Source organism: Mustela lutreola, chromosome 10 (genome assembly GCF_030435805.1).
Source record: "Mustela lutreola isolate mMusLut2 chromosome 10, mMusLut2.pri, whole genome shotgun sequence".
NCBI lineage: Eukaryota > Metazoa > Chordata > Mammalia > Carnivora > Mustelidae > Mustela > Mustela lutreola.
The window spans coordinates 71,163,453-71,189,204 of NC_081299.1; the positions used below are offsets into that span (position 1 = coordinate 71,163,453).

The 25,752-nt window shown below is 41.4% G+C and overlaps 1 protein-coding gene across 7 annotated transcripts in view; it reads right to left on the reverse strand.

Annotated features, from left to right (window-relative positions):
• The window catches only part of SSX2IP (SSX family member 2 interacting protein), a 43,123-nt gene extending 31,974 nt beyond the window's left edge, over positions 1-11,149 (reverse strand). For 5 of the 7 annotated variants that reach the window (XM_059136229.1, XM_059136228.1, XM_059136227.1 and 2 more), the window contains exon 1: positions 10,820-10,959. The gene's annotated coding sequence lies outside the window, so the exon portion shown is untranslated. Of the gene's footprint in view, positions 1-10,480; positions 10,643-10,819; positions 10,960-11,052 lie in introns of those variants that run through there. The other 2 variants (XM_059136224.1, XM_059136225.1) reach the window with 2 other exon arrangements.
• Positions 11,150-25,752: the final 14,603 nt, after the last annotated feature.

A 25,752-nucleotide genomic window follows, 5' to 3' on the forward strand; every position in this document is an offset into this window, starting at 1 on the left:
GAATCTCCAGGCCAGAATCTGCCATTAGAAAGCCACCCTCTTCGTAGCTTTGGGAGCTCTACTTTAAGCTTCCAACATACACACTGGAATCCACCGTTGCTGCAGTATGAGAACCAGTATGCTATCATGGTTAAAAGTACATGGTTAAAAGTCAGACCACCTGGTTTCAAACCTCAGTTCCACCACCCACAAATGAAGTGGCCCTGAACAATTTCTGGCCTTCATTTTCCTCATTTGCAAAAGGAGAGTAAAAACAGTCTTTAGTCTCAAAGGATTATCATATGGCTAAGTAACACACTGAGTTTTAAAATTTAATTGATAACCTTATTAAATAGGTTTATGCATCCACAGGGCTTAACACAGGGTCTTGGGTACATGGCAAGTGCTCAATAAATGTTAGCTATTATTAGATAGTTTAGTAACTTGGGAACATTTCCTGGTATTTGTTAATTAAAAAAAGTCACAGAATGATTATCTAACATGACCTTATTTGGTCATTAAAAAAAACCCCAAATTATAGGAGTATATACATATAGGTATAAATTCTGCTCTATACACATAGAACTTTATATAAGAACAGGAAAAAACAGAAAACAAAACCAATCTGTTTTGGTTTTTGATAGAAAACCATTTTGATAGAAAAAAAGAACTCTATCTCTTTATATACTAACCCCCACACACAGATAACCATGGGTAATCCTTACTTTTTTGTGTCTCCCACATTTTCTGTAAGTGAATGTGCTTATCTTAAAATGAGGGGGGGGAAGCCCATGTTTTTAAAAAGCAATTACAGTGATAAGCAGATGAAATGGGTGTGAATAGCATCACTCTCAACCACCAAAATTAACAGAATGGCATAAGTAACAAAAAGTATGAAATATTTATTTCCAGATTAACCAATCAATCTGCAGTTCTGCTGGGCAAAAATTGATTAGAAAATATACGAATGTCCTACAGCTACTAAGATACCCAATTATTAAAGGGCAACAGAACAGTGGTCAGTAATGTTTAGCAACGGTCAGTAATTGGTAGCTTTAGATGGCAATCTAGTAGTCTACAAAAATTTGCAATCTATAAACCTTTCCACTAATCAATTATACTTTTGGGAGTCTATTACTACATATCCCATCATACAAATAAGCAAGCAAATCATAATGGCAAGGAACTAGAGACAATCTAAATGTCACCCACAAATAGTCAAAAGCCAATATGGATAGTAGAGCTAAAAGATGGGCTACTTTGGGATTATTAAGGCAGATTTGCATGTATAAAGAAAAAAAAACAAGTTATGGATAATAAGAATTGTATGATCACCATTTTCCTTTAAAATTATACTATCTAAATACTACCTAAATTTAGGAGAAAGGTCTAGAAAAGTTACAAACTGTTACTCATATGACAATCCTGTGGCATGAGATGGCTGGGTATAGGGAGGAGTGGACCTAACTAATCACTTCTTCAATAGTACCTTTTGATAGAGCTGGAGTGTTTTAGGGGCATGGATTGGTTTGTAAAATTCTTAGAGGCAGTGGATTCATGCAGAATTAATGAGATACTGTGTGTGGAAATACTCCCACCTCAATCCCAGATGGTAGCACCCTTACCCTTTAGTGGAAATAACGTAGACAAATGAGAAATTCTTTCCACCAATGAATTAACACTTCCAGCACCATTCCTACATATTCATGCATACAAGTCTTCACACTGAGGCCCTGCTTTGTCGGAGCGTAATCTGTGGGGATCTAGCCCATCAGGGAAGACTCGCCCCATCTCCCCACCCCGAACCCCAAAGGCTGTGAAGTGGAAAGACAGAAAGAGTACTGGCAGACCTGGCAAAGGGGAACTGTTCCTCTGGTTTATTTTAATCTAAACTAGGTAGGAGAAAAGAGGGGAGAGACTGACTTTGATTTATAACTATTGAGATTCTTTTCAAAAAATAATGTTCTTATTCTGCCAGCCTTCCATGACTCAAGCAACTGATAGGTGTATTTCTCTCCTTCAAGAGAGCAGCTGATGAAGTCACAGAGGTGTGTACTTAGAGTTATGCCACACTATCTGATATTTCTTTGTACACTGACGTCTACTGCTAATCTTTTCATCTGTTTTGGTTGTGGCTCCCCAAATGATTTGTTAGTTGTCGTTTTTTGTTTGTCTTTCACGGCACTGTCACATCAGGGAAGACGCACAGGATGGAGAAAGAACATGAGTCCAGGTGGCAGGGCCTAGGGTTCTCAGGGCCACTTCTAGCATTTCCTGAGCAACCCTGAGCTGCTCACCATTTCTCTCATTTTCAGTTTCCACATCTGTAAAATAAGGAGGTTGAACTAGATGATTGTTAGAGAATTTCTGCCTATTATCTATGTTTTTTACATTTTCATGGGACTTCATATGGAATTGAGTAGAGCTATTCATATCAAAATGTCTTCTTTACATTGTTATAACAATGTGCACACCTGGTCTTCACAACCATTTGTTCAACAAACAAGATGCTACCAAATCCTAATAACAATTTATTAAGCATAAACCATTTACAAGGAACAATTTAAAGCATTTTAGGTGTATTAACTCATTTACTCTCACAATAGCACAAATAGTTATCCACCCCATTACAGAGGACAAAACTGAGAACCAGAGAACTTTCTTGCCTGAGGTCACACAGCTAGAATGTGACAAAGCCAAGATTCCAACACATTTAACTATTACACCCTACTGTCTTTATTGTAGATGATGAGGGAATATATAGTACGTGAGCTGCTTTTCAAACTGAACACACACGGGTACTCACTTTTCTACCAAGTCACCTTGAGATAAAATTACAATCAGATCATCCTTATTCCAAATGAGTGACAGGGATGTGAACTACGTAAGAGCAGACAAAACATTAGATGTTATAGCAATTCAAAAAAATTATTTTTGAAAAAATCTAGTGAGTAGAGACGTCAAATTGCCAGGCTTTCCCCGAACTGCCATTCCCTTCAATTTGTGCTTCCAGGTAGATCTCCCTGTACTGAAACTTCTCTTCCACCACCTAAACAGAGCTCCTGGTCAACAGGCCTGGTATCATACTGTTTGTACTCTGCTTTGCCATGAACTATCATAAATGACCCATGGTTGGATCCAGTAAAACATTCGCTGAACAAATGTCAACTAAGTTCAATGACGTATTAGTGTGAAGTATACTCCTTTAATACTGTGATAGACAACAATCCACACTTAAGCCACGCTGCACCTTGGAATGGTGTTCAGTTCAGTCTTGATTGGTGCCAGGGAAGCAGCAAGGTGGCCCTGTATATCAATCAAGAGCATGATAGTTTACAGATGGTCCACCACTTTCAAATTCTTCCAATGTATAGGTAAGAAAGCATCATATTCTTACAAGAGGATTAAGAACAAAAAAGAAGCACTGTTTTAACATCTGTTTTACTTTGTAAGGTTGAAAGTAGGCAATAAGATCAAGTAAAAAGGGTGCCTGGGTGGCTCAGTGTGTTAAGCCTCTGCCTTCCGCTCAGGTCATGATCTCAGGGTCCTCGGATCGAGCCCCATATTGGGCTCTCTGCTCAGCAAGGAGCCTGCTTCACCCTCTCTTTTTACCTGCCTCTCTGCCTACTTGTGGTTTCTGTCAATAAATAAATAATATCTTTTTAAAAAATCAAGTAAAAAAAGTTACCATTCATTGATATTTTATTCCTAAATGTATTAAAAACAATGGGAATAACAATAATGACAACAACAAAACCTACCATAATTCATGAATTTGTAATTCTGTAATCATGTATCTGTAGTAGCTTTTTCAATGACTCAGCTCAAATTCAGTCATAGGTTACAGTTCTCAAATTGTGGTCCCAGGACTAGTGGCATCAATATAGCACCTAGAAATTGTTAAAAATACAAATTCTCCAAGCACCTGGGTGACTCAGTCCGTCAAGCTTCTGACTTCAACTCGGGTCATCATCTCAAATAAAATGTCTCTCTCAAACAACATCTTCAAGAAAAAATTGCAAATTCTCAAGTCCCACTCTAGGTCTAAAGATTCAGAACCTCTGGGAGTGGAACCTACAAATCAGTGTTCTAACAGAACCTCCATGGGATTCTGATGCATCAAACATGAGATCATGGTTCTACTCTGCAGAATGTGCTTCAGAAGAAGTTAGAATTCTAGTTAAGCAGTTTAGAATATGGAATGCCGAAAGGATTCTGACTTAAGTGTGCTGCAGAATGGATTTCAGGAATAATGCAAAAGTGTTCCAGAGTACTCGGTGGAGGTTGAACATAATAGTCCTAGAGAGTGTCTGGCTAAGGCTTACTAAACCTCAGTGGGAGGGAGAACCTCTGAAAAACAAATTCGACAGGTGAGATTGATATATCCTATTCACACACTCTACAACCCAGCAAGTCCACGTCCAGCTACAATCTCAGAGAGACTCTTGCATCTATGTGCCAAGAGGCAGGAACATCAACAGTGGCATCCTCACAGGAGCCAAGGAGCACAAGAGCATGACCCTGGAAGCAACGTGAACACCCCTCCACGGGAGGATGAGTAAACTGTGGCACATATGCAAAATGGAATCTCATGCCACAATCAGAAGCTGCAGTGACACACAATCTAGAAGACTGTCAGCAAATACTAAGTGGATGAATTTCAGCATTATAGTAAGTGAAAAAACACCGTAGAAGACAGGGCATGTGACATAGGTGTTAATCGTGAATGTGTCTGGAAAACTCAGAGATGCAGTAAAGCTATGTTTTAAAAGATACCAAGGGAATGATGGCTGTAAGATTCAGTATACAGGGGGTGCCTGGGTGGCTCAGGAAGTTGAGCGACTGACTCTTGATTTTGGCTCAGGTTTTGATCTCAGCAACATACAAACATGCCTTGCATCCAGCTCTGGGCTCAGCAAAGTCGGCTTGTCCCTCTCCTTCTGCTCCTTCCCCAACTCACACTCTGCCTCTCTCTCTCTCTCTCAAATAAATAAATCTTAAAAAAAAAAAAAAAAAAAGATTCAGTAAACAGTTGCCTCAGGTGAGACAAGTAGAGCAAAGGGTTGGATGGGCCCTAATGGTCATATAGAGATTATTGTCAAGGTCCTACTTATGGTAGCTAGTACTGAGTATTAAAACTAAGTAAACAGATCAGTTACAAAAATATGTCCTAAGCCAATCCATATAACTAATTCTTTGTACCTGAAAGTCCTTCCTTCCTTTTTCTTTCTTTCTTTCTTTTTTTTTTTTTTTTTTAAATATAGGAGTGCCTGGGTGCCTCAGTTGGTTAAGCATCTGATTCTTGATCTCAACTCAGGTCTGATCTCAGGGTCATGAGTTCAAGCCCTGCACTGGGCTCCAAATGGAGCCTACATTAAAAAAATAAAATAAAAAATAAAGGACCACCTGGGTGGCTCAGTCAGTTAAGCTGCCTTTGGCTCAGGTCATGATCTCAGGGTCCCAGGACTGAGCCCCACATTGGGCTCCCTGCTTGGCAGGGAATCTTGCTTCTCCCTCTTCCTCTACCACTAAACCCCCATTCACGTGTGCATGCACGAATGCACGTGTGTGTGCACTCTGTCTCATAATATTTTAAAAAATAAAAAATAAATTAAAAAACATATATATATATACACTGTTCCTCAAATATGTCAAACGCTTCTAAATTTTACCTAGTCCTGGCTATGACACACTATGAGCTCTGGGTCCTCAGCCTGACAACTGCCAAGGCAGGGGCTAACCTGTTTGGGGTCACAGAATCCAAAGCCAGTGACTCTCCCATCTTAAAAGTATAAGAACAAGCAGTTTCGGCTATAGTTTCAGAGCACCTATGGAGCCATTCAGATCTACATGGGATCCATGGACAAGGAGGGAAGACTTGAAACTCCCGTACTAGTTAATTACAAGAAACTGGGGGGGGGGGGGGCACTCAACTTTCAGTTGATGTGGGTCATCAGCTATGCCATCCTTACAATGGCCCCAGAAAGGAGGACATAGAACACCATTTTACTGATGGAAGAATCAGACTCAGAGAGATTAAGTAACTTGTCTACTTATAAACCTGGGGGCGGAAATAAAAACCTAGCTTTTAATAATATGGAAGCTAATAATAAAAACTAGCTATTTATGATTCCGAAGCCTCACAGATCCTGTCCTCCTCTTGACTCTCACCAAGTATCCCAAGTAAATGATATAAATTCTCTGGGCCCAACTCTTCATTACAAAATAACACAGCTGATGATGAGTTGCATTTATTGAAGATTTCTAGGATGTCTTCTTGAGTTTATATTTTAGATCTTACGTGCAAGGATATTTCTAGAACTTGAATACAGAATAAAAGATTAATGTTGAAGATGACAACCTGTAGATAGGAAAGTACAGACAAGCAAATAATCTATTGGCAAAGGACCAACAAACTCAAGACTGGGATCCTCATAACATAGACTAACTCTCAGATAAAGAGCAGATGCAATGCCTGGTGCCCATCTTGGATTGTAGGTAGCTACTGGCCACTTGCTAAATTCTATACCTGATTTTAAATTCATCTATAGTGCTATGATTTCTTTAGAGTAATACACTTCCAGCAATATTCTCCCAACTTGATGTTTCCAAAACATTAAGGTTCCATTTTCAGCAGCCCTGACACAAAAGTATTATACCTAACTAGGCAATTAATGGTCAGGGCCTGGCTGATAGTCTTAGCCATGATAATGAGAATTGTGAAGGTCAGGTAAATACTTCAGAAGTTGGACTGACAAACATGATGACAAGTATACAAAAGGGAGGTTTGTGCTCGCTTCAGCAGCACGTATACAAAAGGGAGGCATTTATTCTCTCATGTAAAAGTCAGTCTTTGGTAGTAGACAGAGAACAAAGTCACTTAGATAAAGAGAACAGAGGAGTAAGTTTAATAAAATTGGGTTTAAGTATGTGATGATAATGAGCTCAGTGTAGAACTTACTGGGTTTAAGAAGCCCTCATAAGATATTTAAATGGAGATAAGACTCTAGGGCTTGGAAATCAAAAGACGTCAGGGCAGAATTAGGGAGTCATCAACATATATGTGGGTAGTTGAATCCATACAGAAAAAAGTGGCAAAAAAAAAAAAAAAAAAAAGAGGCAGCAGAAAGAACCCCAAAGAACATCAACATGTAGCAGGTGAGCCAAAGGGACCTAGATATAGGAGATAAAAACAGGGGTGGGTTTTAGGAAAGCCAAGGGAAAAAATTTTTTTTTAAAGAGGATGGGGTGGGGACACCTGGGTGGCTCAGTTGGTTAAGCAGCTGCCTTCAGCTCAGGTCATGATCCCGGCATCCTGGGATCGAGTCCTGCATCGGGCTCCTTGCTCGGCAGGGAGCTTGCTTCTCCCTCTGCCTCTGTCTGCCTGTGCTCGCTCTCTCTCTCTGATAAATAAATAAAATCTTTAAAAAAAAAAAAAACAAAAAAAAGAGGATGGGGTGATGAACAGCAGCAAATGCCATGAAAGAGCAAGATCTGAATAGAAAAATGAGGTGGATTTGGCAATTAGTGACTTTATGACAAAACTAAGCAGTAGAAATGAAAATCGGATTTTAGAAAAGTGATCAGCAAATAAGGAGACAATAAATCATTTGCTCACGAAGCTTCATTTCACAGAATGTGAAAACAGACTTCTTTAAATGTAGAAAGGTTTTATTAGATGCTCACGTATTCACTAGCAACTAAAAAAAAAAAAAAAAACTCCTTGAGTTAATTCCTATTCAATTTTAGCATTTTTATATCAAATATAAATAATATTAAATACCCGATAAATTTATTTTTCCAGGCACCATTCTGGATATTAACATATTTTCTTATTTAATCACAACCCTAAGAAGTAGATATTATTATTCCTAATTTACAAATGAGACTAAAGCACAGAGAAAATAAACTCTAAGAGTAACCAAAGACTGTGTAGCTAATAGTATGATAGTCAAAACCAAAGTCTGACTCAGCAGAGTTAGAGGGAGGGAGGGCACTGTGGGAAGCAAGAGTTAACAGATGAGAACTGTAAATATTACCGGCTAACTGGTTGTAGTTTAATTTCTACTTAAGAACTTATTTTTAATTTGAAAGAGAGTTTGTGGCTTCTCTCATCTCAGAATCCTACACTGCTGGAATCTTTCTTTTCCCCATGGCCCTTAGGACACTAAGATTCTGTACTGCATTATAATTTGATTAGCTCTTATCACATTGCAAGTTGCTTGAAAATAGAGCTGTATCTTTTTTATTTTTGTATCCTTATTCCCCCAATCTTAAAAGTAAAACATACTCAATAAAACTTGGTTGTATGAATAATCATTTCTGCCTTCCTCAAGTTTCTGTGGGCTTCAATCTTTCAAGTATTTAATTGCTGAGTAGGACTGATGTCTCCTAGATGCTACTTAGACTGTGTTCAGAACATTTTCAGATCATTCAAATCACCGATTTTGATGGAAATACCCTTCTAAAAATCAAATGTACCTTCCCTGGATCATTTATCATTTAAAGGTTCCCTAGCACCTACTGGTCAAAGGTCACAGCCCTGTTCTCTAACCTCATCACTCACACCCCACACTTGCCTCCAAGGACCAATCCACCAGTACTTCCTCAACTGTGTATTCGGCAGGACCTGACACCATGCACTCACCAGGTGAACTCCTCTTGTCAAGACACAGCTGAAATTTCCCTTCCTAAAGCCTTATCATATTTGCAATTTTCATTTTCTATTTTTGCTCTCTCTCCCTTACTGCACTGTTAATTTCCTAAAAACAAACTCCTCAAGGCAACACTCATCTTTTCTCTCTCTCTTCAGGCCTGGCAAGAAGCAGCTCTGAAAGCGTTTATTAAAGCAGGATTCAGTATTTCTGCTGGTACCATGTATACTGTTGACCCACTATCAAAAGTAAAGATTTCAGGTTGTTTTCCATTAGCAATAATGAATAGTGCACTACTCTATTCCAGTTCATCTCATTAACTTGTGAATTCATTACCAGCTAATCATAATCACCATCACATGAAAAAAGACACAAAAAGGCCCTCAGAGAATCAAAATCCTTGGTGTCCTGAGCAAAGAGTCAAACCAGTAAGACATATTCACAACTACTGTAAAAGATACACCCCCCCCCCCCAATCACTTAAAACACTTTGGAATGTCTCCAATTTAAGGACGGGAAATCAATTAAAATCAGAGAACTCTGGGTCAGTATCTTTCAACCTTTTAATCTGTAGGTGCATACTACCCAGAAGACTCAAATGTCTACTTTAATGAAACCCATGTCATATCCAGCTTTGCCAAAGAGCAGCTAGGTCAGGTTTTTTGAGAACCCAAGAATATCATCTTTGTGGTGGCCTTCAGGCTTTTGACAAATCATCTGAACAGGGAACACTGTAGTTTCTCATATAGCGCCTCAGCATGTCTGGAAGGGAATGTGCTTTAACAAGTCTTGTCACAAGGCACGATGTGTTATGAGGAGATCTTCACATTTCATCTTACAATAACAGTCTCTGCAGTTATCTTCAAGCTGCTGCACCCATGTTACTTAATCCTGGGGCTTTTTTATCTTCAAGGCACAGATGGGGAAAGAGAAGGGAAGGAAGGGATAAAATGACTTAGCTGAAGAGGCCCCACAAGTCCCCCAAAGAACCGTCATTTTTAACCACCCGCTGCTAATCCTCTTTTCAAAGAACCATTTTGTTTGAGGAACTTTCACTGACAGCAAGCACAACAGAGGGTCAGATTGGTCATTAGCTTTTACTTGTTTAGTGTGAATGAATAACCTAAGCTCCCCAGGCCTCTGTGTTATGATAGCTCTGGGAGAGGAGTTCTGATGGATTAACTTTTGCTGACTGAATCCAAGTTCCTAAATCTACCTCTAACTTCTTCTAAATTTCAAGACAGCTTGACTTAAAGTTTAACTCTAACGGCATTTTTGTTTCTCTCCAGATCGCTCCTCCCCTTCAAATTTTATTCAGTCTCTTAAATGTGTCAAGTCACACCTACCTTTCAGTTCTGGATCAAGACTACCAGAATTTTCTCCCAAGCCACGCAATGTTCCAAGGCATCCATCATTCACAACCAACTCCAGAGACAGACTCTAATCTGTGTTGTCAGGGAAGCCCAACAATCTCAAACTGCAGGTAGCTTCCACTTACACTTCTGATCCACTCTTGGAGGACTGCCTCTTCTAATCCTCTCCCCATGGCGCTCCCCACCCCCAGAGCGAGATCTCAATTCTCAACGATTCAACAAGAACGCATTGGCGTTGCAAGATGACATTCTGGCAATCACAACTCTGGACCTTGGAATGAGGTAACAATCTAAAGATCCCCCCCCCCCCCAATTACATGTGCTAAACACAGATTATTTAGCTGATTGCATTTCCTGGGCCCAAGTGACTTGCAAAACGGCGACCAGCATAGGCTCAAAAGCGGGCAGGGAGCTCACCATTCGGTTTACCGTTCTTGACTATAAAATTCTATACCAAAATATTTTCACACTTGCCTGCCGTTCAGATGATGTAAGCTCTTCCCCTTGACTTTTAACTAGATCTCTTCCCCTGCAGCGGCCACGGGCCACTCAGTAACTCATTCTAAGGACTGCCTCTTGCGGCTCGCCCCAACAAATCCCGAAGCCGGCAAACTCCGCAGCCTCCGCGAGCGACACACCGCAGCCCCAAACTGGCCACCCCCTCCTCCCCCACGTCCCCGCGTCGCTCGTCATCCCACACCAGGCGCCACCCTCTCTCCATCCCAGAGAAGGTTTTGGGCTCCCCGGGCCAGAGCCCTCCCGCGGGCTCAGTGTGGCAACCGCCTGCGGGAGCGGACCCGGGCTGGCACCTACCTCCCACCTCCTCCTCCAGGCACTGCCGGGGTCAAGGCTCGCCCGCCTCCTCCAACGGCCCCAACGGCCGCGCCGAGCCTCTCGCCGAGAAGCGGGGCGCCGAGCCAGGTGCCGGCGCTCACCTCCGCGCCCGCCCTCCGGCTCCCCGCCGGCGCCCGACCCAGACTCTGCCGGCGCCCCCGCCCCTCTTCGGGCGGGCGCGTCACAATCCCCGTCGCGGGGGGATCGCTCACCGTCACGGCCCCCGAGAGCGGCGGGGACGCACCGCTCGCCGACCTAGACCGGCTCGCGCAGCCCGGAGGGCCCGCACAGGCGCGGCGGCACGCAGCGCCCAGCGCCTGCGGCCCCGCCTCCGCCTCAGGCTCCCGCCTTCCCCGCCCCCGGCCCGGCTTCGCTCCGCCCCTCACGGCCACCCCCTGTTTCGGCAGGTTCGCAAGGTTCCCACCCCGCCCCCGCGCCGCCAGCGCCGCAGGCCCCGCCGCCTCCCATTGGCTCCGCCAGTTGCTAGGCGATGAACAACCGCGGCCTGCATTGGCCCCCGGAGCCTCCTACCCACCCCCCTTCCAAAAAAACTTAGAGAAAAAGAAAACCTTATCCCCAGAGCCGGAGCGGGATGCGGGCGCAGCTGCGGCTGCGGCACCTGTTACGCCCTGTGATTCACCCGGCCGGGTCCTGCTCCCCGCCCCCTCCTTACGCCGGCAGAGCTGGGGCCCCTGGGCTCCGTGGGGGAAGCGAGTCGTGGTTGCTTTAAGGCGCGTGTTCCGAGCCTCAGTGAACCCCAGCACCCACCCGAGAAGCAAAAGTGAGGCTCCCAGAAGACCCACGTGCGCTGGCAAAAGTGGAGAAATAAACCAAACAACAGCCGGCACCCAGAATTAGGTCAGGCCCAGGGGAAGGGAGCGTCAGGCGTCGGGGATTGTGGTTGCAAACAACCCAGCCCAGGTTAAATTAGATGTAAAATTAGGGCAAAGAAACGGACCTGGGCAGAAGAGAGCGAGAGTACTAACAGATGGCCCTCGTGAACTACAAGTTGATGCAGAAATGTCCCACACCCACTCGGCAAACTATGTGCAGAGAGAATGAATGCCTGTGCGGCACCGGTAGCCAGGGTCAGATCCGCTCCTCCCCTATTCCATGTCAGCCTAAAATTCTCCAGGGAGGAAAGGGGGCCAGAGAAAAAAAGGGGATCAGATGGTGAAATCGCAGGAATACGAGTTGAGTTATAAATACAAAGATGTGCTTTGATGCATTTTGTTTTTCATGAAGCCAGTGAATTTACTCAAGAGAGGAGAAACAGGTTTGGTATTTTAAGGAGGCTTCTGAGAGCACTTTGAAACCTAAATAGTATGAGACAAAAACGAGAAATACGAACACTGAGGAACAAGGGCCGGAGTAGTGCTCCCACCTCCCCCGCCCCCAGTGGCCACGCACTGACCCCCAATCCTGGATGAAAGACTGAGACTAGAAAATGAGCGCGCTGTGGTGACAACTTCCCGAGCACAACGAAATCGTCTTTGCTTTTGGCCTAAGCCATCAGGAGACTGGCTGGATGCTGGTAAGCATAGGTGAAGGACGCCCAAAGAGCCTGTTAGGGTCCATCTTCCTAAGAACGCTATGAGCCCAGGGCTAATGGGGAAGAGGAAACCAATCTACCAGTGATTACCTAACCCACTAACCTAGGATACTGATGGGGGCGGAAGGGAGTTACTCCTCCCAAAAGGGGTTTTGAAATGTCCACTGTCCGCCTGCAAAATTCCACACCTCTTCCCACCCTAGGAAACAGCTTAATGTCACGTCACAGTTTTCTCTTGACATAACAAGGCTTCATTTTGACCATCTTCCCCCCAGTCCCACCCCCGCCCCTGCCCCGCCACAATGAAAAAGGGAGTGCTCACTCTTAGGTAGCTAAAAGAGTTGAGGTCAATCAATTCAGTAAGTAGAGCCTGGCACACACTTTTGTGATCTAACCACTAACAGAGCTGGATTCTAAGAACGTTTGGGTAAGGCTGAAGTGAGCTCTGGAAAGTTCCAACCCGCCCCCACCCCCAAGGATGTATCTGATCTTTCCGAATAGCAGTTTTCAATTTTTTGGTTTCAGGAAACCCTTTCCTTTCCTAAAAATGATTGAGGGCCTCAAGGAGCTTTTGTTTATATGGGTTACATCAATTGATATTTATACTATTAGAAATTTTTTTAATTTAAGATGTTTACTTAAAAAAATAAAAATTACATCTTGATATAAATGGCACATTTTTATGGAAAATAACTAGTTTCCTCCAATACAACGAAGAGCATCATGATTTTAAAAATTTGTAGATTTCTTTAATGTCTGGTCTAATGGAAGGTAGTTTGATTTTTATATCCACTGAATTCAGTCTGTTGTACTATTTCAGGCCTCTACACTCATAAAGGAATGGCAGTAAAAAGGACAAATAACATTTTAGCCTTATAATTAAAATTGATTTGACTGCGTTCTCCCTGAAAGGGAGTTGGCAATGTCCCCTGCCTCAGGGTTCCTAAGATTATACTTTGAGAACCACTGGTCTAAACCTGTCTTGATGCTCTGTCCCTGTTTTCTGACCACCAGTTTGTTTATTCTTTTTTTAAAAAAAAAGATTTTGTTAGACACACACACACAGAGAAATCACAAGTAGGCAGAGAGGGAGGCAGAGAGTGAGAGGGGGAAACAGGCTCCGTGCTGAGCAGAGAGCCTGATGTGGGGCTCAATCCCAGAACCCTGAGATCATGACAGCAGAAGGCAGAGCTCAAGGCAGAGGCTTAACCCACTGAGTCACCCAGGTGCCCCCTGACCACCAGTTTAGAAGCTGAGCATATGACTTAATTCTGGGGAGTATATAATATGAAGTGGGAGGGTATTGGACTTTGGAGGAAGAGTTTTATCCCTGAGAACTGAAAAGTCTTTTCTTCATCTCTTGCTTTGGCCGTCCTCTAGTGAGCAAGACATGTTTGGAGCTGTTGTGGTTCATCCCAAAATAGTGAGGGAAAAGAAAGAAAAATACAGGAAAAGCAGCCCAGAACCCAAACACCACTGAGCGGCTGAGTTAACCTATCCTGTCTCTGCCTATCTCCTCCAGACTGCTCACATGCTTGTTACTGATGTATCCCAAGTGCCTAAAACAGTACCTGGTACTTGGTGGTTGGTGCTCAGTACTTATCTGGTAAATGAAGAAACATAACTTCAAATGAATGGTTTTTCATTTCAAAGTAATCACCCTGATGGGCTATATATATGACCTAGTCCATAGATGCTGCTCAAAAGGTATCACATCAGTTGGTACTGAATTTGTTGAAACAAATTCTTTAAGAATCAATCTGAGTTTTGGGACAATCCAAAAGTTATCCTGAGCCAAATCTAATGAACACATTCTGGAGCCATGTTAAAGTGCCAAACGTGTGTTTTTCCAACGAAGATAGATAAAGGTCAAAAAACAAGATGTGTTTGATTTTCTAAGACAATAAACTGACTCTGAACATAATTTCAAAGAGGAAGAGTTCTAAAAATGTATACCAGTAACGTTGCAGAAAAAGTATGTGTGTATATATGTGTATATATACATAAATATATTTTTAAAGTATTTATAAAACATATACATATATATATGTTTGTGTGTGTATGTATGTGTATGAACGAATCTCTTCCAAACTGTCTTCAAACTTCTTGCGCCTTCTACATCAGAGGCTTTCAAAAATGACAATCAGATTGTTTATTCCCCTCCACCCCCAATAAAAACCTTCAATGACCTCTCATTGTACTTAGCATGAAATTAAACTCCCTACCCAATCCTACACACATGATCTGGCCCCCATCCCCCTCTTGGAAATCTCACTCTGGCACACAGAGTTCCAGAGATGCAGCGGTCCCCTTCTCGGTCCTCTGGCCCCTTTGAACCTACCATTCAGTCCACCTGGGAGGCTCTTCCCACAAAGGTTTAAACTCTGATCCTTTTTCATCATTCAGACCCCACTTCCATACATAAGGTAAGCTTTCCAGGCTTGATTCTATTTGTCGACTTGTTTCCTTATTTGTGGTCTGTCTCCTCCCACAAGAATGGAAGCCCCATGAAGACAGGAACTTTGGGTGTGCTTGTCTCCACAGCCACAGCCCCTCCGTGCCCGCACGGAAGGGTTGCAGACCAAACTAGTGATTGTGAGATTAGGAGGGAAGGAACATCTGCTTCACATTTCATTAGCTTCTGTTACACACGAATCTTTACAAGCGTGACTTCCTGTAATTTTAAAATATTTTCATTCTGCTGAAATAACCTCTGACTTTAGTACATGTATTAATAACCCACTCCCTATTTACTTATATGTGTGCCTTAGAAACCAGTGTTTCACATAGCACAGGAAAAGTTTAGGTCCCACAGCTTCTCCTGATGTGTATATTTAAATTTGGAGAGTAATGAACAAATTTATAAAGGCTTTCTGTGGCAATTCATACCATCTGGATGACTTCAATAACCGCAACAATTTCTGGACGGAGATGAGAATGTTTCTTGTCAGAGCCTGTATGCTGTAACAGATGAGAAGATGGGCTGAGTCACTTCTCCTTAATGGCAACACTTTTATTTATTCTGTGTTCTGGCCAGGACCACCTTTCCAGGGATGGCACGATGGATAAACAAGGTCTTACTGGATATTGTACTAATAACTCTCTTATTCATGGCCTCACTTTATTTACAAGATCAATTTAAGCCTGTTTGTAATTAACTGCATAATAGGTTTAGGATGGATTTCAAGACCCAAGAGACTTCAGAGTCCTCCCTGTGGGCTGGGGTGGTGAGGGAGTACTCCACAGGGACAAGGAGCTGGAGTAAGGCCTTGGGGCCATCTTCCCTCCGCTAGCCTGGCAAAAGGCAGAGACCAGACCACCAGCTCTGCTTTCTGACTTCTAAAAGTTGGCATTCCACTTGGCTAGACAGGGCTCCCCTCACTAGCTGACTGACTCTCTGCATCGTGCCGCATTTCCAAAGATGATTCACTTCTGGCCAGTCCCTCTGGATTTGGGCCAGCAGTCATCCAGTTTGAAATGACAGTCCTGAGCCACATACAAAGTGTTACTGGGTTTGCAGAAAAACCCACCACTGCCGTTCCCTTTTCTTTTCATCTCCACTGAGGTGAAGATTTCAAAACAAAACTATCCCTCCGCATGACCTGTCCCACCCCAACAGGCCGCCCAGGAACTCGAACAGGCAGAACAGTAGACAATGGCCTGATCACCTTCCAGGCATCCCATTCTTAGTGCTTTAGATTGTTGTCTGGTCTGCTGAGGGTTTTTGCTCTCCTATTTCTCTTTTTTGTAAGGTTTCTTTCTGAGCAAAAAGGCCAGATGAATTTTATTAAGTTCTCACACTTTGGTTTCCAACTCTCCACTTGTCCCCAGATTGACTTGTTAATTTTAAAATATGAGGTGCAAAACTCAACTATGCATAAATCACTCAAGCGATCATAAGAGACTATCATAGAAAGGTGGTAAGGTATCAACCAGAGTAGTTCTCAAGCCCTGCCTTTCCAGGAGAGAAGCGTACTTCCTTTTGTAAATGCAGCAAACACACGTAGCACACACACACGGGCACACACACACACTGGGCCATCATTTTGAGCATTTTGAACATGAAGAGAGACTGTCCTGAATTCTGATATAAAACACATAGAGTATGTTAACACAAGTCGTTGACACAAACTCATCTCCCTTAGTATCCAGTGTTACTATGTATATGATTTTTATATTTTTACTGAAAACTTATGGGGTCTCATCACATAGTGTATAACACTTCACTTTTTAAAAACTCGCCAATCAATAAAGAAGATGTGACATATAGATAGATAGATATAGATATAAATATATAATTAGATAGACACAGATATACTGGATTATTACTTAGCCATAAAAAATCTTGCCATTTGCAACAACAAAGATGAATCTAGAGAGTAAGATATTAACTGAAATAAGTCAGAGAAAGACAAACATCTTATGATTTCACACCCGTATGGAATTTAAGAAACAAAACAAAGTAAAAAAGAGACAAACCAAAAAACAGACACTCAACTATAGGAGACAAACTGATGGTTACCAGGAGGTGGCTGGAGGGATGGGTGAAATGGTGAAGGGAATTAATGAGTGTGTCTGTTGTGATGAGCACTGAGTAATGTATAGAATTGTTGAATCACTGTATTGTACACCTGAAACTAATGTACCACTGTATGTTAACTATATTGGAATTTTAAAAATAATAAAATACAGAAATTAAATGTTACCAATCATACATATCTGCTGTTGGGTGTCACCTTCAGCCCCCTTGTTTTTGCTTACCACCACCATCCCCCACCCTTGACCCCCCCCAGTACATACACAAACACAAGCAGAAAACTAACCTTGCTAACTACAGTGACTTCTAAACCTTTCTCTGAGCAACTTGACTCATTCTACTCTTCTAAACTTGCAAATTTAAACCCAGAGCACTGATCAGTCAACAAAAGACCCTCCAAGGACGTGGGGGGGGGCTATAAATGACCCCAAATCCTTTTTAGTTTTACTGAAACCTATTTAAAAACCACAGAGCACAAAAATCCAGCATTAAATTGAATAGTTGTAACTAATTTAATTCTGCCCCAACGCACCCTTTTATGTCACATAGTCCTAGTCTCTCTCCACTTGAAATTTTCCTCAATGGCTCAATGAATATTTATTGAATGATTACCATGTGCCAAGCATTGGGGGATATAAGGTCCCTGCTCACAACAGGAACTCAGAATCTCCCAGGAAGACAGAACAGTCACAGTCTAAGTATTTTAGGGAAGAAGTAGAGTGTAGCCAAGGTTCTTGAGTCAGACTTCTTGGGCTGAAAGACTAGCCCAGCTGCCTGGGTCCATGTTGACCTTACTGAGCTCCCAAACCATCCTGAGGCTTCCTTTCCCATGGACATTCAGTTTAGTAAACAATAAATGCTTTGTGGTCACTGCTTGTTAGGTTGTTACTTGCAGCCAAAAACATCCTATCTGATAGTACTTGAATAAAGTGACCAGAGGGTATGATAGTCAAGTCTCACAAGTGGAAATAGTCAAGTTAGCCAAAAAATGAAAAATGAAGAATAGGGATTATTAGCAAAGGAGTGATTGAGTAGAATAATTAAAGAAGTGGGTGAAATGTGGAATGGTTTCTATAATTTGAGTTATATGTATATAGCTAAGATATCATTGTTTTTCTAAATTATATTTTCTTTTTTTACTAATTTAACTAGGCCAGAAACCACAGAAAAATTAAAGCATATTTCAATACAGCTTTTCACAAAATGATTTGCTATTTGAAATTTTTAGACCATACCACTGTTTTCTTCCTAGTAGTTGCTCTATAGGTTATAGATATTCTTCAGAAAAAGTCATGTGTAAATTATTCATTCAGAAATCAAATCATATTCTAAAGGTTCTAGTGAAACCAGGTGTTTCAAAGAAAATTATGATAAATCTTTTTGTAGGCAAATGACATCTTTATAGAATAAATGATCTCTTTATTTATTATTATACATTCTATAAGATGATATTTTAATATGCTGGATAGTCTTAGAAGGCTTTTACTTATCATTTAAAACCCAGTCTTGGGGACCCTGGGTGGCTCAGTCACTTACTTAAGTGTCTGCCTTCAGCTCAGGTCAAGATGTCCCCCATGTTGCAGGGTGGGGGTGGGGTGGTCCCTGATCAGCAGGGAGTCTGCTTCTTCCTCTCCCTCTGCCCTTCCTTCTACTCATGTTCTCTCTCTCCCTAATAAATAAAACCTTTAAAAAATAAAAATAATAACCCAGACTTTTATATAACTTTTAATGAAGAGTTTTTTCTAATAAGAATCATAATACCAAAGGCTGAGTGTTGCAATCAACAAAGTACTTCATATCTTTTTATTCTTTTTATTTATTTATTCATAAATTTTTATTTATTTTATTCTATTTTATATTACTTTTAAACTTCTTTTTGATTTCATTATTTATATCTTGCTAGGCAAAGTTTCTTCTCCTGAAGTGTCAGTGAAGAAGAAATCTGGAGACTTGGTTTCTGATGGATTTTATTTCCTGCTTTAGAAACCACTATCAGTGATGTCATCAAATAATTGCTCAAGCTGAAATATTGTGGAATAGAATCCACTATCTGCTGGGTAAACGGCCCACATCAAATTTCAGATTTGAAAAACTCCGATATCAATTAAAATATGGTATTGATTTAAAGTAACAGCTTAAGACAGAGAATCACATGTGAATCTGCCTGTCCCTTTAAAAAGAAAAGCAATTGCATTTTGGTTGCTGAGCTCTCTTGGATTTATTTTATCTTAGCAGCTGTTCCTGAAGTCGATGTTATTCAAATGAGGGGTTTCAAGCTCTTTGTTGTGTTTTTCAACTTATGGTATATGCTATCAAACATAAAACTCAAATTTAGAATGGGGAGGGGGAGGGGACAATTAGAAATACCAAGGAAATAAAATAATATCAGAAAAAAACCTCTAATTTTTATCTAACAAAGATAAAACAGATGAACAGGATCTATCTGAGGCCCCAGTGACAGTAGCAAGGCAAAACCCCCAAACCTCTAAGCACCAAAAGTTGGATGATATATTTAGTAATAAGTATATGTGCAGGGGGGGGGAGGGCGGTGTCCTAGATGAAAATAATGGGACTTTTCTGTGCTTACAGAAGAGAAGGAGAGAAGATATCGAACGCTTTTCAATCCACGATGCAAATAAACATACTATACGTTTTGCCTAACGTAAGGCTGCTCTTTGACCGCAGAAGAACAACTTTACAACTCATCCACTTTCTTTTTCATTTATTTTTGTTGCCCTTGCGTTTGGAAAGGCAGCGTAGCCTGATGGTTAAGAGTGCAAACCGCGGGCGAGAATATTCACTCTGCCATGTATTTGCAGTGGAAACCTCCCTTTTCACTAATGTACCAACTACACCTGTTTGCGTCAGTAATAGCGAAGTAGTAGTAAATTTTAACTTTCTCAGGAGTTATCACCCTCACTTTCGTGTCATATTTAATCATTAACTAGTATTTTTTATTTTTTTTTTAAAGATTTTATTTATTTATTTGACAGAGAGAGATCACAAGTAGGCAGAGAGGCAGGCAGAGAGAGAGAGAAGGAAGCAGGCTCCCGGCTGAGCAGAGAGCCCGATGCGGGGCTCGATCCCAGGACCCTGGGATCATGACCTGAGCTGAAGGCAGCGGCTTAACCCACTGAGCCACCCAGGCGCCCCAATCATTAACTAGTATTAAGGCTGATGATGTACTGAGTGGTTACTACTGGTCAAGCATTCTAAGTGCCTTGCATATGAATTGATTTAATCCTCACGACAACCTTACAAGGCAGGTATCATTATTGCCTTTATTTCTAAGTCAGGATTTAAGCAGGGAGAGGTTAAATAATTTGTGCAAAATCACACAGAAGGTACCTTTCAGAACTGGAGCTCACAGGGCCCTTTCAACTTATCCACTTTCTTTTTCATTTATTTAACCACCTGTCATTACCAACCTCTTAGGACCGCCTTTATCTCTGGTGCTGTCCAATCATTTTTGTTCAAATGCCTGCTGATTGGTGAAGAGTAATTTTTGAAATGTACTCACTACCCTCCACCCACCTACATGGGGTTCTCCAAGTGGTACAGAGCATGGGTATATTTTGAAGAGAATTCCACAGCCTCAATTTCTACAATTTCCTAAAATGTATCTGCCTGAGAAGAGGTTTGCAGTCTCTTTTCCACCCCCTTTCCACAACTGCCATTTTTCTACTTAGCAAAAGAAAGTCGTTCTCACAGATCCCACTCCTTCCTTTGGTGATTTGACCCAGGTGTAAAAAACACGGAAAATTAGAAGCCTGTGTTAGTCCTGAGAAAGAGATGACTATGATAAGTGGTGAACTGTCTCCTGACAGAGCTTTAAAAATAATTCAAATGATAGATCATCACATGACTTCTGGCACATAATGGAGAATTCAAAGAATTGAGTAACACCGCTACAGCAAATTCCTCCCATTCCCATCTACTTATTTCTGTGAACAAAGCACCTCAACATTTCTATCCATACAAAGTGTCAAATGCATGAAAAGAATCGGAGCAGATCTCAGTAATACACTCAGAATATAAATAATATTCATATATAAATCCCCTGGAAAAGAAAAGGCCCCTTCCATTTCAGTCACACATACAATTCCAATAAGTTCTTATATTTAATATTTCAAGGTAGTTATCAATTTTTAATATAGCCACCATTCGATCAATTGTGTACGACAAATAATCTTAGTGATAACTCCATCCAGAGACATTTTTAACACCTAGAACCTGGAATCACATGGAATAAAATTATGCAAATATGTAGTTAAAATGTCCCCTCTACACAGAATGAGGTAATGATCGATAAAAATGTTTCAAGCATGAAAATATATAATGAAATGCCATTCTGTGGGGAAATTAGAAATGAGTTCAAGAAGAAGGAAAAATATAAATTTTCTGACTGTTTTAGAGAAAGGCTAGTTTATATATATCTAAGTGAGTAATGTTGGGTAACAACTTCTGTGGGATTTAAATTCTTTGGGATACATAGAAAAAGACCTAACAACTTTATTTTAAAACCTCAAGAGTTGCAATACACTAGAAATCACACCCATTGCGAAGTTATGATGAAAATCACAAGTGGCAACATAAAAACACAGGAGGGATACAAGTTCTTTTCAAAATTCTTTTAGGGAGGTGTGTAAGCACAAAGTTTGAAGACCAGTGATCATGAAGTCCCAGAAGATCTTCCTTGGCCAATTAAAATCTAGGCCAGGTAATCACTAACACTACCATTTAACCATAAAAACATGACTTCTGTGTAAAATAAAATAAAATTAGTCACTGCTTTCATGCCCTGGTGAGTCCGCAAGTAAATGCTGACAAATGAGAACTGAATATACCACTTTGAGTGGACGTGGGCACTTTTCCCTATGCTGTTCTTTCATCCCTACAGACACTGTATATAGCTATGCCTACCACACTGTGTGTTTGAGGAAAACGTAACATAAAACACAGCTTTTAAAACTACATTTAAGATAAAGAGTTGTACTACAAGATTTTCCTGTGAGTTCTGTGAATATAAGCTTGTTCTATGAGCTACTTAGATTATATGATTTCTTTTTTTTTTTTTTTAAGATTTTATTTATTTACTTGAGTGAAAGAGAGCATGAGTGGGGCTGGAGCAGAGGTAGAGGAACAAACAAGACCCCTTGCCAAGCCCAGAGCCCAACCCAGCGCTCCAACCCACAACCTTAAGATCCCGACCTGAGCCAAGTCCAAGGGTCAGACACCCAAACAACGGAGTCACCCAGGCACCTCAGGTTTCATGATTTCTAAAGTCAAATTTATGAGATACCTAGGTTATATGATTCTGAAGCCAAATTAGGACCCATGACCTGATACATAAAAGTGTCCTTTGGAGGTTAAACCAGCAGTCTACTGAAAATCAGAAATTCCCTGAAAATCCAGGGCCTCGGGTCAAATATGTAGAAACCATTCACACCATATTGGCTATCTAGAGTGAAAGTCTTATAATTTATTCTAGGGCTAAAATTAGACTCCAGAGAATTTCGATTCTTAGTTTTATTCTGCTACCAATCCTTAATAAATAACATCTCTAGGCCTGATTTCATCATTTGTAAAAATAACCAGGATTATTTCCACATCTTTTGTTTCCCTTTTGCACAGAAATTCTATTCATTCATTAATTTGACAAACTTTTACCAAGCACCTGTTATGTACCAAAGCTTAGAGGTAAGGTGCCAGAGAGTCAAAAATGTTTAAGACTGAGTCTCTTTCCTCCAGGAGTTTTTAGGCTATGATAGTATGAAGTCTGCTTACCTGTTTGCAATTATTACAATATAGAATGATAATGCTAGAGGAACATGGAAAGCACAGTGATAACTCAATGGAGGGAAGTGTCCAGTTGGGGAAGATTTGAGAGAGGAGGAAACAGTTACATATATCTTTTTTTGGTCCATTTGATGCTTTAAGTTTTTTCTTACATTTCATTACTTTTAAAGATGAGGCAATGCATTCATATGGCATAAAATCCAAAATGTGCAAAGGGGCATGTTATGAAAGGTTCCCCTTGTACTTCCTACCCCCACCCCACCAGGATGCCCAGTTTCCCTCCTCAGCATAACCAGGCTGGCCATTTTCTTGTATACTCTTTCAAAGATTTGAATTCTATTTTAAAAGAATGAATATAAAGGTAATCAACTGAAAAAGGGGGGCTGAACATTGCAGACAAAGAGAACAGCCTGAGCCTGTGGGAGAGTTGGGCTCCATGAGGCTGCAGGACAGAACAAGGGTCAGCTCACTGAGGGCCATTCCCCTTAAGACGTTCGGATCTTATCTTGAAGCATTTAGAGCAGCCCTCAGTGGGGTCACAACAGAGAAAGTGCCTGATTAAATGAGTGATTTAGAAAGAACACTCTGGCAGAAATGGTAGAGAATGCATTAGAGAGAGGCAAGGTCAGCAAGAGAAACCCATTAGGAGGCAACCATAATAATGCAGGGAAGAAGTAATGAGGACCTAAGTCAGGACAGAATCAGTGGGGATAAGAAGGGGCCCAATTCCAGCTGTTAAGGAAGAAGGATGGACAACTAGATTCCAATTGGAATTATTATTATAATTGGATCAACTGGATTCCAATAAATTTAATTCTTGTTTTCTCCTCATCGAAGAGTTGCCTGAGTCAAGTTCTGAGGATAATTAGAATTAATTATCCCCTCACTTTAAGCTGCCACCAGGGTACCTTGTCTTGTCTAGATGTTTATCTTGGTGAACTCAAGAAGCCCAAGTTTCCCGAGTCAAATTCACCGCTCAAATCATAATCCCTACGTGGCTCTGTCATCAGAAAAGTGCCCTATACCCACTGTCTTCTCTGACCAGGCCCTTCACCTTCTGGCTCAGAGGGAAACCTGGCTTTTCCCCGAGGACGCTGAATTCCCTGCAGCCCTCATGAGTGGCAGCCATTTCCTCTCGCACACCATGTACGAACCAGGCCAGAAAGTGGTACAGGTCCTCTTCTTTCTTCTCCCTGCCACTTCCAAACTATGGTTTCTTCCTTGATCTCCCCCGTGAGCTGCCTTGAAGCTGATGCCATCAGACTGCACGTCCCTTTAGACCCTCTTATGGTGGCCCTCTCCCATCTTCCAGGACACTCCCACAGTTCTTCGACATTTCCACACCAGGTATGCTCCCTTTCTCTCTTCCATTTTCCTACCTGAATGGTCCATCCAATCTCATGGCGTCTCCATTCCTCAGCCTCTTTATTTGCAGTGGTCATTTCCTCTGTCGCTCCACTTCAGCCACCAACCCAGTTATCCTTAGACCCTGTCACTTACAACTGTACCCCTCAGTTATCTCAGTTTTAAGTGTATTACTTCTGTATTTCCTGCACTTGCCTTCTTATACCTCAGCTCAAACCATTCTTCTACTCCTCTAGGCACTTTGTTCATTTGACCCTACTGTCCTCTCACTCTGTTTGTCTCTATTCCTCAGATTCTCATTCCCTCCTGACCTAGCTTAGAGTCCATGGTCTTGCATTATAAGCACTTCTTTATGTATATTCTCTGGCCGCCTGGGTGGCTGAGTCAATCCACTCTTGGTTTTGGCTCAGGTCATGATCTCAGGGTCATGGGATCGAGCCCTGCTTCAGGCTCCATGCTCAATGCACAGTCTGCTTGTCCCTCTCCCTCTGTTCCTCCCCTGCTCTCTCACTCTCTCAAATAAATAAATAAAATCTTTTAAAAAATAACTATATTTTCACCTCTCCTGGCCTTTTATTTCTTCCATTATATTATCCTGAAAAAATATTTGCCTGCATTCTCTGTCTCCTTCTCTCACGTCTTCCTCCCTCGGCACAGTTGACCACATTCTATTCTACTGTAGACGAGATTTCTCCACGAGGTAGGGAACATGGATAATGGTAGCTCTTGGGCACTTCCTTATTGCTTGCCACCAAAAAGAGGTGAGAATGGTATCTATTTCAGAAAATTCTGGGAAGAGTTTTTGTTTGTTTCAGCTTAGGTGATGTGCCCGCCTTGGACCAATCACTATGTCCTAAGGACCATGGTCAACCACGCCAGCCTGGACCACTACTAAAATCCTCCACCAGAGTCAATGTTACCACAATTAGCAGTCCCCCCAGAACAATGTGGAACAAAGGAGGAGCAGCGAAATTGGCTGGTGCTCTTACCAAAGAAAAAGGGATGCAGGATAAATGAAAATAATAGATACCTGTAATATAGTTCTTAGGTGGAATAGGAACTGGGAAAAGTGGGTGGCAGACAAATCATAGAAGACATGATTGTAATATATTTAAATTACAAATTTATTCTGTCACCAGAGTCTGTAAAATAAATGTCAATACCTCGTCCAATCATCTATGAAGTATAAAATATAAGTAATGAGAAATAAAATATTATAAAATAATATTAAGCAAGGGCTCTGTAAGGTAAAATTTAGAAAAAGGTAAGAGGAATCTAATCTATATGTTGCAAATCAGCAACACACGAGACACTACCAAAGCAATACAATTAATACCCTTCACTTTTCATTTGCTTAAGAAAAAACGCTTTAAATTTAACTCACTTTAAATTTAACACTTTCCACAAAACTAGTAGAGGAAGTAAAAACAAACAAACAAACATGAGTACGGTTCTGAAATATTCAAGTGAACATAGGCTTAAGAAACAAAAATAAGGGCTCCTGGGTGGCTCAGTGGGTTAAAGCCTCTGCCTTCAGCTCAGGTCATGATCTCAGGGTCCTGGGATCAAGTCCCGAGTTTGGCTTTCTGCTCAGCAGGGAGCCTGCTTCCTTCTCTTTCTCTCTGCCTTCCTCTCTGCCTATTTGTGATCTCTGTCAAA